The sequence below is a fragment of the Micropterus salmoides genome, unplaced genomic scaffold (genome assembly GCF_014851395.1).
Source record: "Micropterus salmoides isolate LMB-PRFRI ecotype aquatic unplaced genomic scaffold, ASM1485139v1 Ms_hic_scaffold_20, whole genome shotgun sequence".
Classification (NCBI taxonomy): Eukaryota; Metazoa; Chordata; class Actinopteri; order Centrarchiformes; family Centrarchidae; genus Micropterus; species Micropterus salmoides.
In genome coordinates, this window is record NW_024041151.1 from 14,022,035 (window position 1) to 14,038,968 (window position 16,934).

General features: G+C 39.3%; 1 protein-coding gene across 1 annotated transcript in view; it reads left to right on the forward strand.

The window, feature by feature from the left end:
- The first annotated feature begins 273 nt into the window (after positions 1-273).
- brinp1 (bone morphogenetic protein/retinoic acid inducible neural-specific 1) overlaps positions 274-16,934 on the forward strand; it is a 126,047-nt gene continuing 109,386 nt past the window's right edge. The window contains exon 1 of the mRNA XM_038734213.1: positions 274-677. The gene's annotated coding sequence lies outside the window, so the exon portion shown is untranslated. The remainder of the gene's footprint in view (positions 678-16,934) is intronic.

The following is a 16,934-nucleotide window of genomic DNA, read 5'->3' on the forward strand; positions in this document are numbered from 1 at the left end:
CTTTCTCTAAATTTATAATGCTTATTAAATCATAAAGCCTACATTCGCCTATGCTTAGATTTTGCCCCCTCAACTGATACCGGCCAAGCTATCTATGGTGGTCCACCCATAGCTTTGGTGTGAATATGTGCATCAACAGAGAAAAGTCACGACATTGCTTCTTATCCTCATCCACCCTCAGTTCCCTTGCCTTCCGCCTCATACAGTCCAGACCCACCCCTTACTGTCTGCCATGACCGTCCTCCACAATATGAGACTGTATTATGTGTACCTCCCCTTTTCTCGCCCTCAGTCTGTGCATCCCAGCCTTTCTTCCTAGATATCCATCCCACACCTCTCCGCCCGCAAACGGCTCCTACGGTGAGGAGAAAAAAAGACAACAGAACAGTTTCAAACACGTCGGCATAAATCTCCCATCCAGAGCTCCCTTTTCTCTTTTCCCTCCTGACGGACTTCATTACTTTATTCCTCTGCGCGCCAATGCCCGAGACCACGCCGAAACGAAGGATTTTTTCCCCTTGAGCATGAAAAGGATTGCCAAATCATCCGCAATCCAACATCACCGACTGAGCCACCAGCATGAGCACTGGATACATATGCTCCAGCAGAAGTTGTTGGCTAGAGAACTAACACATCTTGGACCACAAATACAGCTAAGAGGGGAGAGTCAGTTTTAGGTAAGTACGGCTATCCCGGCTTGGACCTCTAACATCATTTGAGGGTATCTTACATGTATTTTTTCTATCCATCGCTGACCACGAGGTAGTGGTCGGGTAGGCAGGGCTATATTGTGGTACAATTATGGCGATGTTGCGTGGTCAGCATGTTACTTGGGTGGCCGGTGGTGTCCTTTTCAGGATGGAGGCAATTTGTTCTTCACACTGTGAAGCTACCCTTTTAAATAATCGGTGTGCAAGTCCTTTCAAGATCTACCCGGACTGAATGTCGACGGAGCGTTCTGAGGCTATTGAGAATAATTCCACGAGTCTTGTAATCTTATAAACCCATCATCTCCAAACAATATGCAAATGAGTAATTCTCTCGATTATGTGCACTCGACTGCATTCTCTCTGCACGTTGTGAGACAGCATCTTTCCGCGGTGATGCTGCAGAAGTGCGGTTTATAAAGGAGCACAAAACACTGGAAGAAATAATGATCTCAGAATTTGGGGTTCGCATATTACGCAGACGTGCCGCGCGGCTTCAGTGAATGGCATTACAGGGGCAAAATTCAGAGTGAAGGTGTTTTTGCAGGCCTACAGATCACTGTGCAGTCGACATCAATGTTTGTGTTCAAGCTAACTCCGTTTGCAATCCAGCCGTGGCTTTTTACATCCATGTTGATCAATTCAGCCCGGAAACTGCATTATCCATTAACCAAAAGTGAGTGCCATCCCAGCTATTGGATATGGAGTGAGTGGCGGTCATGCTTCCTGTTATTATATTTTTTTTTCTAGATTCCACGTTATGGATGAATTACTGCCTGTAATGAATTCTGTGAAAGCAGATAGTCAGCTGGATCTGTGTTCATGTGTACGTGCTGGTCTGAGTTGTACGTGGCTCTGAGTGCACGAGAGTGCGCGAGCGTGAAAGCAAGCACGTACTTGCTTGTTTTGTTGTATGTCTGCGTGCGTGTGTGTGTGTGAGTCACACCAGTGAGGCAAAGTTGCCGTTCCATGCTCCCTCAACTTGCTTTGATTGCTGTTCCACTGACTAACTGCGAGGGGAGCTCATGCTCTTTTACACTAGGTGTCATTATGTGGCTAAAGGCAAGATAACTGTGTATGATACTGATCCCAACTCTATGAAATTAGAGAAGTGGCTTCTGTTTGAAATTGATCAGGAAGCATATATCTGCACTTCCATGACCGCCACTGCAATTCTTGTTTTGTTTATCAATGTGTCTTTTTTGGAAAGCACCCAATTAGCTACAGCAGTATTAACTAATATATCCAGAAATACACTTTATTAGTCCATGGTTGCCAGGTTTAGAGCACAAGACATCAGTCGAAAAATTGCATGAAAAAAATAGTAATGGGCCACAATAAACAATGCAAGATCTCAGTTTAGCCTTGAACGAGCAAGCTGAAAATGGTTTGTGTGGCACTCTGTGGGTAACACCTGCATGCTGAATTTGAACTTTAAGTTAAGCGTTAATGTTTGAAATTAACATTAAATTGACTGCAAGTCAATACATCCTGCAATATTGTTCTGTCTGCATCTCCAAATGTGCAGTGCGGAAAATTACACTGGCAGCGGAAATTGCAGAAGAAAAGCTGCCTTATTCAGTATGCCTTGTTCAATCTGGTGGCCTTTTCAATGGCAAAACGCTGGCAACATGTAATCATTTTCAGAGAGAATGCATTCCACATCACATTGCCAAAATGAAAATGCCAGCAGTAGCTTGAAGCTGTATTTGTGTCATGGCTTTAGATGACCCATTGCTGATTATGCTTTCAATGACTGAAAAGAGAACATTCAGCAGCAGAGTTCCCTTACAGGCCTTGGTAGGGCAACTTACTGATGAATTGTCAGCAAAGCATGTTGCTGGACAAGGCAAGGAAATATACAACCATAAAAATAATTAGAAAGGACGGATTATAGAATTCATGCATTCACCCTTTGCACAAATAACTGCTCTATGTTTAGTATCTTGTGTATAGAGATGGATATTATTTGCAGACAGTCTTTCTGGTGGACAGAGAGCAGTACTAGTCATGTACTGGCAGAACCCACCAGCTCTCTCTCTCCCTCTCTGTCTCTCCCTTTGTATTCTTGCATTGGCACAACATTGTTTTTATGTGGGTGCTGGCTGCAGCTGTAGTGGCCAGAAGGCTGCCTCCCAAGAGGTTTGAAAAAAAAATCTGTTTTTATCGGAAACAAACAACAGGGTCACGTAACGACATGTGACAAAACCTTACAGAAATGCTGGTGAGCTTACAATATTTTGGAGAGGCAGCTGAATCACTTGACCTCCACTAGGGGCTGTCTGACCTATGAGCTGCTGCTCACACAGGTCTAACCATGTATCCAGTATGATGTTCAAAAATAATTCTCACCCCGTAGGCTCATAATTAAAGGGTTGGTAGCTGATCGCAAGTAGTTAATTGCACCATAACATTTAAACCACGTTAAGCCTTGATTAACAACTCCAGAAGGGGATTTCAATTTAGTTTTTCATCTTAACTTTCATGTAGAGTGACACCATGTCACCCCCCATGAATTGTATATAAAATATAATAAAAAAACATTGATTTATTGTCTGAGAAGGGAACCATAATTTTGTGAAGGAACATTTTGAAATCCATAGTTCTGCTGCTCTTCACTGTCTTTGTCATTTACTGAAATGTGAGGTGTGGGCTCAGTGTGAGGCATCAGGTGAGCTGAAAGCAGGCTCAGAAAATCAGTGGCAATTATATTGTTGAAAAAAATATTTAGGCATTTAATACACACAGTTCTTCATCTGAATGCAGTGGCCTCTGTCCGGTGTATACCTTCCTCTCTCTCTTCCTCTCTCCCTTCACAGCAGGAGACCAGTCTGAATGTTTGTGAGTGAGCATCAGCACCATTTTACAATACAATCAAGAAATAAATTGCACATCAAAAGTTAACAAGCAAACAGAAATCTATTATTTAGCAGATAGATGTATGCACTTTCAGTTGCTGAAAGCAAAGCCTATTGTGGCTTGCTTTCTGACTGCTGATGAACCTGAATATACTGTTACGTAAAACCATTAAATATTAAGTTTATTTGCAGGAGCTGCTGTTACAGAGTTTTGTACTGGAATTATAATTCTTGTAGTATTTTCTTGTGTATTCAGTTTAACAATCGTCGCAAAAAAGAAAACGACATTAGCTGATCGCCTTGATGTTATTGGTATTGCGGTGCAATTTGACCCGTACTGGTTGTTTCTTTTTTTATTTTTTTTAATAACGTCCTACTTGTTCTGAAGATTTCTGCTTTCAAATGCGCAAACGCAGACCTTGCCTATTTGGTTAACACAGGCAGTCCTCTGTAAACTGTGCATCTTCACCTGATATTTGGCTTCCAGGTAGGAGACACTGGATGGAAAAGTGATGCTAAATTCAGCCTCTACAAACCTGACCCCTGAGTCATCAAGCACTGTCAGGGAGCTCAGTTATTACTCCTTAAAAATATGACAACTCTGAAAACACAGTGATAACTACAGTAATTTATCTTGCTTGACACTGCCTTGGTCATAGCTGGTTTGGTGATAGCTCTGGTTGTACATCCATATGAATTTGAATGTTCTGCCCCATGTTACTGTGAGTGGGAGAGAGCTGTTTTGATTTGCTGTAGTCTGTCACAGTACTGAACAATAGAAGTCTGCACTGGCCGGCGATTATGCATAGAACCTTTAACTTCATTTGCTTCACTATGGCCTCCCATGTTCCCTCCAGCAATATCATTTGATCTGGCCCAGTCTAGAAGTTGTGTCTGAGGTATTTTAAACAGAATACAGTCTTCTCAGTGGTACAATATCTTAGGGCCCCAATTTGTATGAAGATGAAATAGAGCAGTGGTCAGGATTTGGCAATTGGCAATTTTGTTGTGGAGATTTTCTTTCCCACCTTCATCTCTTTGGTAATGTTGTGGGGAGCCATGGTAGAAATACATGTTAGGGGGAATGTGTGTGGATTATGTTCTATATCAGCATATCATGTTGATATGTCATAAATGTTAACATGTTGAACATATCTACAAAACCTTCATAACCAACATATTTTTTAATTCTGTTCAATGTGGACACTTTTGTGTTTTATTCTACAATATCCACGTGGGTCAATTAAAGCATGATTAAGGTATTGTTAAAGCCGCTTTAATCAATATATTTCTATATTCTTATATATCCCTTTCTGCAGTTCCCCTCAGCTCTACGAGGCCCATTGTTTTGGTTTTAGGGCCCGCACCCTTACTGTTCCCATTCACTCTTGCTGCTCGCAAATGCTTCACCACAGATGCAGCAGGCTGTTTTCAGAAACAATAAGATAAACCCAGTGTATGCTACCTGCCTACTGTAGCACTTAACCACAGAGAGACAAAGTTTGTGACTAATTGGTAGATATAATAAAGCATATGGCACCTCAAGAGCCAATATTTTCTTCAGCAATTGGTAGAGACCAAATCCAAGCTAATAGAGTGAATAGTGACCATACATAAACGTAACTCCTGATAAATGCTACTGCTGTGTTGCCCCAAAGTGGCCACAAATGTCTTGGTTTAGATTAAGAAGCTACTGTAGTCATGGTTAGTTTTGACAACTGTTACCACCTCTTCTAACACTGTGACCTCCACACTCTCTCACTGTGCACATGTCACACTACTTATTGCACTGGCCAATGCAATGAGGTTAAAGAAAACTCCAGGCCAGTTACTTTTAACTCATAACCTTATTATCCTAGCTTTAGATAATAATAATAATAATAATAATAATAATAATAATAATAATAATAATGTGTGAATGATTTCCTTCTAGTCTCATGCCTTCTGGCTCTGTGTAATGTTGTGATATTCATAGTTTCCAGGGTCATACAGTGCAGCTGCCGCTGCACCAGTACAGTGTATTCACACGTTGATAGCTTTTGCAGATCCACCAAAGATTTTCAGGACACTAACTCTACATTTTCATCGAAAATACTGTTTCCATCAGTGGCATATCTCCTACTCTTCCTAAAAGATTCTCTTAAAGTAAGTAAACTGCAAAGTTTAATAGTGGTAGGGCATGTGATGAATCTGTAAACTAATTTAGCCCAAACAAACAACTTAAATGTGAATCTATAATAAAGTATATCTTAAATAAAGTATATCTCTTATTAGAACAAAATTTTAACAAAAGTATAAAGATGCCAATTCTATCAGACCTTACTTCCAGTTGTTAGCAATAAATGCATTTTTGTTGCAGAAAATGTGATTTAAAAGCAGATCTTTTAATTCTTTATTATTTAAATGAAACTTCAAACAAAATTAAATCGTATACCAATATAAAAAATATATTTTAAGATATATTTTTAGTCCACGATTTTTTGTGACGAGCAAATTAAATATATCATTTAATTTTCAAAGTGACTTCATTAGGAGTGGATTCAAAAATGTGTCTAACCCTGGACTTCCACACTTGCTGTAAAAGTTTATAAACAAATATAAAAATGTACTTTTTTTGAGTCAGCTAAGTCTCTGACAGTGTGAAAAAGACTCACTTTGAGATGTAAACAATCATGGGATGATAATCTTTCTGAAAAATTTTAATTAGACGCCTCACAGAGAAGGTTTTAATCTTTTCCAATCTTCATACTGCAGACTAACAACTGAGAAGCACTCCCTACTGGAACATTTTAGGGACCCTCAATTATTCCTTAAGATTTGAGAAACATTTGCTAAAACATTATAATATGAAGACTGGGTGTGGATGAAAAGCCAATATTTTCAGTACACATAGGATGTCTCAATTTTGAAAAATTAAACAGCGGAGCAGTCATTTGGCAGAGTGTAGACTGACCCATGACCATTGTGATGCTGGTGAGTCAATGCACTGCTGGCTCATGCCACTGGCTCTCAGCATTAGTGACCTATATCGCAGCTCAGGGCAGCAGCAGCCTACAATGCAGCAAATTACTGATCAGATATTCAAATTGGAGTGGAACAATATTGTGAGGCGTCGTAAAGGTGACCTCATTTGTAATCTAATTGTGAAATGAGTATGTACTCTGACACTGATTACAAACTGTATTTTAAATTAAATGTAAATTTACTTTCCTTTACCACAAACTGGATTTTGTGACTATTGTGAATACCATGAGAGCAGATTGTAGTGATAATGACAGGAGCAAAGGAGGAAGTCAGGTGACATTGTTATAAAGCTTCTGTGTGGGGAGGAAGTCGGTACGGATAAAGACAACAAACCAAACCAAACCTTAATGCTACCATTGTCATATCATACAGTAGAACTGATTTATTTGTCCATAGTAATTTGTAACATTTTTGGAGGGTACAGACAAATTATGTTGTCGTGCCGATAGCTGCGTCTTCTGTGCGCGTGTGTGAACAAACTATGTATTTTGTCATTTTATTTGGCTGAGAACTTTATGTGTAAGAAACCTGTTAAAGTCACATCATATCTGAATGACAAAAAAAACTTCCCTTTATATATATATAAAAAATATAAAGATAGATAGATAGATAAAGACTGCGGAATGTCATATATTCCATATCTAAAACATTTTCTGGCAGAGTTTGGACATAACTTTTTGTGAATAAAAAAAGTATATTTACAGAATCTGACTTTTATAAAGTGCACCGGCAAGTGCTTATTACACAAAATTAAAATAACTGAACTAAATCCCAGTAATACACAGTAGTCAGTGTCGAAACCTTGAAGTTTAAACATGATCACTGTCTTTTTATAACTTCTTCAGTTGCATGGGTGGATATTGTTGGATCAGTCTTGTAAAATCATTGGCAGTGGATGTTTTGCATAGAGTACAATACAGTACTATACATTGTGTCTGATATGTGGAATAAAAACATAATCCAGGCAGCAATGTGTTTCCCCAAAAATGTAACTGCTAAAACAAACTGGACACAATTAGTGATTAGATTGATTAGTGTAGCCTTCTTTTTCTGTAACAACTTTAGTGCTGTAAAAGGCTTTGTGCTACCGACTCCAGAAGTAGCACATCAATGACCTGACACATCACTTTTACAGAAGTACCAACCTATAGTTGTTGTTTTTTTTATGTACCCGACCTTGTCTGTACCTGTATATGTGTGTGTCTTGCACTTTGAACATCTTTTGAGTGGCTGAGGCTGAAAAACTTGCCACGACAGCAGACATGTATATTAATTTGAATTCTAAACATAGATCCGTCATGTTCATTAATGTCAACCTGCATGTCCAGGTGGGTGAACCATTAGCACATTTGCATTCCTAGTATGTGAGTTTTACTGCCTAAGCAGTGCATGCTGTCACATGTAGCCTGAGGAACAGACTATGTACAGATTGACGAGAGATTCATGCATTTGTGATCATTTGACAGTTCTATAGTTCTATTTTAACCTTATATCATGCCTACAACTGGTGTTTTTGTATTTGGCACTTTTAATTTCTACTTATCATTCATGCAATCATTATTTTTAATTTACATTAATTTTGAATGATGACAAAAATAGAAAAATAAAATTCATAACGACCTGTATTTTCAGCTGATGTGGAGTCACTGCTCTAGTTGGATTTAGTTTGACTATTTGTGTTTTAAAGGCAAATTCACACCTGAAGGCTGTAATATTGCTCCGGACATTATTGAATATAAATTAGTTTTGCCTCAGGATGAAGAATTTGATTAAAAGATAATAAATAAAATATTAGGCTATATCACTCCCAGGCCTGCACACATTGCTGTTATTGCTTGGCCTCTAAATAATGTTTGGTAAATGTTTGAAATTCCGTGTTTATTATTGTAGTTAAACTAATACTTACTGTGTGCATGCATAGCATTTTCTTTAAATGTAGATGGCAACAATCCAATTATCTTGTTTCTAATTCACATTTTGGAATGTGTAAAAAGGGGACCAGCTTGAGTGACTCTGCCTGCCTAATGCTTGCCTTGAAGTAATTAAAGCTGTATGTGCTTTGACGGGAGTTGGTAAAATTATGGAATTATTATGAAACTAACAGCTAATAAATGTGAAGATGAGTTGATGTGGCCTGTGATCTCTGCTATTGTGTTTCCACATCACTTAAAGTTAAAACCCCATTTTTAAAAGCATTTCTCAGTTGAAAGGAAAGCTAAAGCGAAACCCTACCAAATACCCCATAAAATGTCAACTGAAGATGAAGCAAGCAAGCAGATGTTGACTGCAAGACGCTGAAGCAGATAAAACTGTCTATGTTAGACCAACGTTAATGAAGAAATCTACAGAAAAGCTACGGTCTACATTATTAATGAACATACTGTAAAATACATAAATGTAACCATTACTTTCATCTCCCAATAAAAGAAGATCACTGCTCAGTCTCCTCTTTGAAAATTTTGAGTCATAATTTGAGGGCATTTAACAGCAAAGATATTATTTTTCACCCATAACGAATACCAGCTGTGTTATTAGTTTTTTTTTTTTAAATCCTGGAAGAAAAAGGTCAATTTACAAAAGAGCTCATAGTTTGGAGGCAGGAGGGTTAGGTCAACTGTCAGCATGGTTTCTGAAAGAAAATCAAGCGTTGCATATTTAAAAGTAGAAAAAGAACTGTGACCAGAGAACTGGTAAAAATAGACAGAATGCTGAATCAAATTAATTAGAATATGACTAATTAATGAGACAGATTGGGGACTACAGAAAGTTTTTTGCAGTTATCTTATGTAATTTCTTCTGCGCATGAAGATCACTCAGTACTGATTGGTTAGGGCAAAACAAAATTATATGTATATGTATAATTCCCCCTCACAAACAGAAAGTGGCTAACATGAACACGATATCGTCGTGAATGAATGACGTGAAACAAAATACCTATTCAGTACATACACACGGCCCATTTATTGGACCTGGTTTATCTCATCTCCACCATGAAGCTTTCTGGCACTTACATCACATATTTTTATCAACCTGGTTATTTCTTAGGTAGACTGCTTGTGATGATAATGCCTCATCACCACCTTGCTTGCAGACTCAACTAAACATTCAAATTCTCCTATATGGCAGGATGGAACACAACAGTGTCACTGCAGCGGAGGCTTTTATGCACCGCTGGACTCCATTCACTGCTTGGTTTCCATCACGGCTGCTGGGATTACCAATAAACAATGGCAGTGGGTTGCCACCTGGCAACCTATCGCGGCTGCCTGGTGGAGGGAGTTGACCTAACCAGCTGGCCATTCTTTACCGCTGGTGCCAGCCACTATCCCTTACACTGCACATGTGTAGTCGAGAGGAATGCTGGCTGTGTTGCGCATCCATCATCCTCTGTAGCTTATAACCACGTTAGAGACTGGAGGCAAGACTTGTACATTGTGTTTATAATGGCAGTTTACCTGTGTTAGGTAGAGAGTGCAGTATGGTATAGTTTCGTGCAGTGTAAGCTAGTGCCATTGTGCTCTGACTGCAGCTGCCTTACGCGAGTCTAGTTCTGTGAGTCCCACTTGAAAGAGGAGATGATTGGAGGGTGAATAAACGCTCCAAGTCAGTCAATTGGCTTTGAATTGCCTGAACTCAACTGCAATATCAGCAGTCCAAAAAAGTGGCTGGCATGGTCAACTTTTTTTCACAGCTCAACTTGCTCAGCCCCTCACATTGACATCAGGGCCAGGTGGATAGGGAGGATGTGGAAGTAGAGGAGGCAGTGTGCTCGATTTATCAGTAATTATGGAGTGCTATTTTCTCTGTCTCCTATCTATGTCTGCCCTGGGAAGCAGTAGCCATTCTTTAATCTTGACACCCGGTGATCATGTAACACAAGGAAGTGCCTATTAGAGGTGGGGAGAAATTGGAAGGGGCCTCTCTCCTGATCCTCTTTTAGAGGAGTTGGGGTGACATAGATGGTGAGTATGGGGATACATGAGGCAGGGGAGACGGAGAAAGGGGTTGACAAGAGATGGGGGTTGACGTAGTGAAGACAATTATGGAACTGGTTTTCGAAACTCAAGAGGTTTTGCGAAGGAGTGGGGTTAAGCAGAACATCTAGGGAACCTTCTGCAGACTTTTCTTTTTTAAAGAAGAAAGACTTGCCAAAGGACACATGAACTAATTTGATTTTTGAGATGAACTAAAACAAATGTAATAATGTGAAATTCAGTTGTAAAGCAGATCAGGTCTTTATGCTGCTCCCTCTGGGCTTGCTTTGAGTCAGACACAATCAAGAAAATGTTGGGGGTAATTATATTATGCTTTGGGATGATAGTGTATCAGATAACATAAATCAGCCGATGGAGATGCAAGAGAGGCCAAATGTGTTTCAATACCTCTTTTGACTTGAGTTTAAGACTATATCTGGCAGCAAAAATAGTAAAAAAAAGTTCCCCTGATTCATTTTAGTGCAATCTTTTCATGGCTATGCAACCTTGAGACCGAAGAAGCCAAACAGACACAGTTCACTCTTTCTGTGTTCATTCTACATTTATTTTGTCTTAACTGGATACTCTTTCTAAGTCAATCCATATGCAGGGAATAATACATCAAAATATTCCCAATATGATTAATTCCGAAACACTTCAGTGGGTGACGCACTTGTTGCCTTCCATCAAAACAGCAGAGAGGCATCGGAAAAACACATTGATGGGGTCTCTTAACATGAATAATTTGTTTTCTGAACCAAGTACAGTGCCGCCAGCGCTGTGCCAACCTGGCACCTCACTTCATTAACAGCCCTCTCCTAATTTTGGAGTAACATGAAATCACCAAGTGCCAAGATTAGTTCAATCTTTCTTATATGTTGTTCTTTACGCAGGGAAGACAGACACAGACAGATCCTAACTGTTTGAACTATGAATAAAGAATCACAAATCAGCCCACAGTGGGCCCATTTGTTGTGCTGGAATGTCATTTTAAGCACGAAAACCCCACAAAATCCGACAAGCATGCCTGAGCCAGACAGGGAAATGATTTGTGTTTCAGTCAGATTTGTGTTTGAATCAAACTGCTGACTGGGAGAAGACGCACGGTGTGCACTGTAAATACAGAGGCATCTCATATATGATTGAATCAGCCACTGTATACTGTGATTTACTGTGAACATTTTCTACTGTATTTAAAACCCCACAAATTAATTATGGATGAAATGCTACAATGATGTGGATATTCTGCATACTGTGATGTTAAAGTTTCATCATGGTTTGATATGATGCTTGCTAGAGATTTGCTGGGTGGTAAAAATACATTTTGCTGCATGGTTGCCTGGTGGGTAGCACTGTTGCCTCACAGTAAGAAGGTGCATGGTTTTCTCTTCTTCTATACTAACAATTTGGACTTATATACACTAAACATTGTCCCAATTTTCATACATCATCATGCCATTGTTGACCTAAGTGGTTGTGAGTATATGGTTAGTCTTCTGAAAAATATGACACATGACCAATGTGTGTTTCATTGATCCTGTTTCATTGATCCTGTATTGCTGCTCATTCAACCACATAAACATTCAACCATGTTTTGCACATTATTTGAATCTTAGGGACAAGGATCAGTACACATTGACATGTGCACACACAAGCGCACACACGTGTACCATCCCCAAAGACCTCTGCGTTGCTGGTGGAGCAGTTAGTTTTAATGATGGAGAGGACAGTCCAGGTGAAGCTAGCCTGAGCAGTATACTATCTGGTGTTTTAGCAGACTCAGCACACCAACATGACACCGATGTAGGGCAGAGAAGAGGCAACGTGGCATATTCAAGTCACAGTGGTGAGCAGAAAAAAGTGCAATGGCATGTGGCCTTTGGCAGTATAATAGTATGGTTACATTCAAGGAACAGTAAGTTCTGAAAACAGATCAGATTATATTCTCCCAAGGAATATGTACTATTCAGCTCAGGAGAGATTCCACAAAATGTACTTGTACTTTGATGCTCTGTTCCAATGTTCTTTTGTTCGAATGGTTCATCAGACATGTCCTTTATCATTGTAATTGAGCTTTGCGAAAGTTTAATAAGCAAGACTACTTCATTTTTAATTCTTTCACCTCTAGGCTACTGTTTCATTCATTACTCCTTCTAAGCCACGCCTGCATTCCTTTCATTCCCACCTCTCCCTCCATTATATCAGTTTAAAATTCAAGAGGCAACCTCCTCTTAGTTCATCCAATCGAGTAAGCCTAAAATTCGCTCCTTCTCTCTTACTCACATGGGAGCTAATCACTAATCAGTGCGCTCTTTATTAACCCATTCAGCTGCTTCTGAGGCTCACTGCTTCCCAGTACCTTCAGTGGCCTTTTCAGTACTTTAACAGCATTGATCTTGCCATTCCTATCAAAAGTTGTACCAGACGGACAGCACACACACACACAATATGAAAACAATGATTCCACTAAGCCAGAGACGTGTCACTAAAAAGGAAATGGATAACCAATGCTTGTTTCCAGACCCAAAGAAGTCGTTGCCTTCCCAGTGGGAGTCTCACTTAGGCATAATTTCTCTAAATATCATAACATTACTGTGAAGTGATACAAGTTTTCTTCACGTTCACTCTGTTAACAAGCCAAGCAAGCATTACATTAAGCACTGATGCTTAATGTTAATGGAAAATTACGAAACACTCCAGAAATTCACCATGGAATACATACTCTACCTTGCCACCTTTTACAAAGGCATATTGACATTTAAATACAGCTATTACAGCAGATTTCATTGACAGCAATCAAAATTTAAAGTTTTTTTGGTGAAACAGGCAAAAAAAAATTTAGGCTGTAAAATTAGAAAATGAGACGGCAAAAGTGCATAGTATAAGGTATGATGCCAAAATATTTGTTAAAAAATGAACTAACACTAGCAACAGGTTGTGAAGAAGTAACAGTTGTGACATTATGTTAAAGATTCTGCAAATAATTTTTTTTTATATTATTACCATGTCTCCTCTTGTGATACACAGTTATTAGCCTAATGGAAGTAAAAAAAAACTTGACTCTTTCATCTGCATTATCATCAGACCATCATTCCTGGATGTCATACATTTATGATTCAAATAACTTTTTAATAACAGCTGGATGAATGCGCTGTACTGATTTTGAGCATGTCCGTCTTTTTTTGAAACTACCACTGGGGTTGCCAAAGTTAGAAACACGTTTTACTGTTCATATACTGGCTTTAATCAATTAACTACTGATGAACAGTAGGTGTTTTATACCCCAGAGTAGGGGTTTCCAAAGTCTGACACTGTGGGCCTCCCCATCGACGACACTTTGAAAAAGGCGCCCCCACCCCCCATTTAGTTGCTAGCTTAGTTTTGCTCAAATCCTGGATACCTATGGGATCCTTATCATGTTATGATTATGTTTTTTGATCCCATAGACACTCAACAATTGCTATTTGACGTAACTTCAGACTATACAAAATACATAAAAAGGTTATGTTCTAGGGCATTTATTAGCTTATGACTCTGGGAAAAACTTCCACAATACTAATGCATCTCTGACCTAACCAAGTCACACACATTTAATGTAATATTTTTTCACTTCCATTGACTGAGACTCCCCAGAAACTGTTTGGAACCTGCTTCCCACTCTGAAAACCTCTGCCCCAGAGGTTTATCTATGCCTGTATTACCTTATTTATATTTAAATTGCAAAGAGGCATCTGCTGTCATTATTAGAACATAAACACTTGATGAATGAAAATCTCTCCTCTTCTTCTGTGACTCACAATGCACGTCTTAAAAATTTGGTCTATGAATTATTTAGTAGCTATAGACATGTTATGATTGACTGTCAAGCATTGAGGTTTTACTTGATCCTTATAACCACAGATTACTTGAATCTCTGGACATGCATTTTACATGGATCGTAACTCAGTTTACTTCCGTCTTGAAAAGGAAGGAGGCCAAAGAAACGCTGAAGCATGGGAAATGCTAGCCTTGTGGCAAAATCCTCTGAGCTACAGCATAAAAAAGAGGACAGCTTAGGGGAGGAATACAGCAACAGTGGAAGAATTTCAAAGGCAAGAGGTCAAGAGCACTCTATTTTCAATCTTAACATGGGGAATAAGTACAAGTTGGCTTCTATAACCCATATAAAGGGCACGTTTTTGCAAACGATAACCTCGCAAGAAGAGGAGACGAGATGGTGCAGAAAAGAAATAGCTTTTCTCAGCAAAAAATCACAATCCTTTTAGTCATATCAGGCCCGAAAATGTCTGCTCAGGATGCCTTTGCGCATGTGGATCTATGAAATGACTATGTGCGTGCATGTGAGCGCGCTTGTGTATGTGACAGAGCACCTCCCCAAAGCAGTACCCTTTTCACTACGTCTCCCCTCAAAGATACAGAGAAGCACTTCTTATTTGAAGCACTCTGTAAAAATCACGGAAAGTCAAACATTCATTCCCACAGTTCATTTAAAAAAACTGTGCTGAAAAAAGCTGTGACCAGTGTTTTTTTTTACCATAGTTCTACAGAGATGTATCTTTCAGATTTGTTGGCTAATTGCATTTGTATCAGCAATTAGACAGTGACAAACTCTCAGAAACGCACCCAAATGAACTATTTCTATCTGTTGTGTGACTTAATTGTCATTGTTCTTGGCACTGCAGGGTAATCACTAAAAATGCTCCCAGGGGTAAATGGCAGATGCATCCAATTCATCAGGAGATTACAAGCACATGAAACAGACCATTGTTTAAAGACTCCTTACTGTATATTACAGATGTAGTGTAATTTTGAGTTTAAAGAAGACAAATACAAAGGTAGGATAGAAGTATTCTGTGTGTCTTTGAGGAACAAATGCTGTAATGTACATTACAACACTAAATTGCAAATGACATACTGTAGGTTATTAGATGACACTAAATTGCAGTTGACACAGAATAAGTATTCTAACTGTGAAGGAGATTGAGCCTGGCACTGAACAAAAAACCCTTAGAATGGTGCTATTCATGCACTGCACTGACACAAGGCATACGTAATATGGAGCAGTTTAGCTTTGCAATGCTTAATCTGCAAGGAATTGAGATGGGAGCACTTTTTTTTCACCATCTGCTCTGCGTCTCTGCAGATTTTGCTGATTTATGGAACCCAGTGAGCCTGTGCTTGCGCCTCTGCTTTCCTTACATTTCACAAATTTATGACTTTGAATTAGGAACAATCGGAGCAGTGACCATCGCCTTAACACTCCATTCCTTCTGTTGCTGAGAGCAAGGCGGTTGGTCAGATAGGGAACTCTTGCAAAGTCTTGTGATTAGCAATTCGTCAAAGGGTGAATTGAAAAGTAAACATGAAATTGGGAAAATGAGGTCAGTAAATTCAGGGATGGCATTGCATCAGAGTGCACAGAGCAAACGGGGGTAGCAAAGGCAAACAAAAATAACCCACTGCAGCTGGACAAAACCTCTTTCCACATAATGCCAGTGGTCCAGTCTCTTGAGAAGGCAGCAGCTGTTATGTATTTTTGTCAGAGAACCACCGCCCCTAAAAAAAATTTGCAAAAGTGAAAGGTTGTTGAAAAATGGTTAGGTGAAGCAGCATTAACAGTCAGAAATGTGCAGGCAAAACATTTTCTTTTATCTTTTTCTGACTTTTTCTTGTGGTACATAAACATCTGGTGGCAGAAAACTGCTCAAGATTGACGGTCGTTAGGAGTGCAAGTGGGGAGGGACAAGTTTGACAGGGAACATTGTTCTGTTCTAGCCTCGTCTTGTGCGCACGCTGATAAAATCCAGGATGAGAAAACAAGAAACATTTATTTTCCTTACCAGAGTCCTGTACCTCAGATACTGAAATTGGATGAGCAAATCATGCCCTCACCCTGATAAGGTGATACTTTCATGACATATGTCTGTGAAATAAAATGCAGCTCTGCAATCCAATTGCATTCTCACTGTTGCCTCGCAACAACACTTCATCAGACCTTACCCCATAGTGCTGATAGTGAGATTTGAATAACATGCTACAGACACAAGCAATTATGACAGATCAGTCACAGAAGGGAGAAAAAAGGAAAGAAGATCTCCTGTTTAATTTGCTGGTAATTGCGGTTAAAAATGTATTAATGGGGCCTGAGGTGAGCTTTGCCGCAGCTTCATTAAATGCCTGTTATGTTTTTTTATTTATTGAATGCAGACATGGCAAAGTTGCAAATGCGACATAGAAAAACAAACACAAAAACCAGGAGAGCATCTAGGGTGTATTTATATTATACTTATCTTACATGCACTCTCTAGGAGATAAATGCATTTAGACTCTGAGACATTCTTTTTCTCTGTGTTCATCCCTCCCTTTGGTCT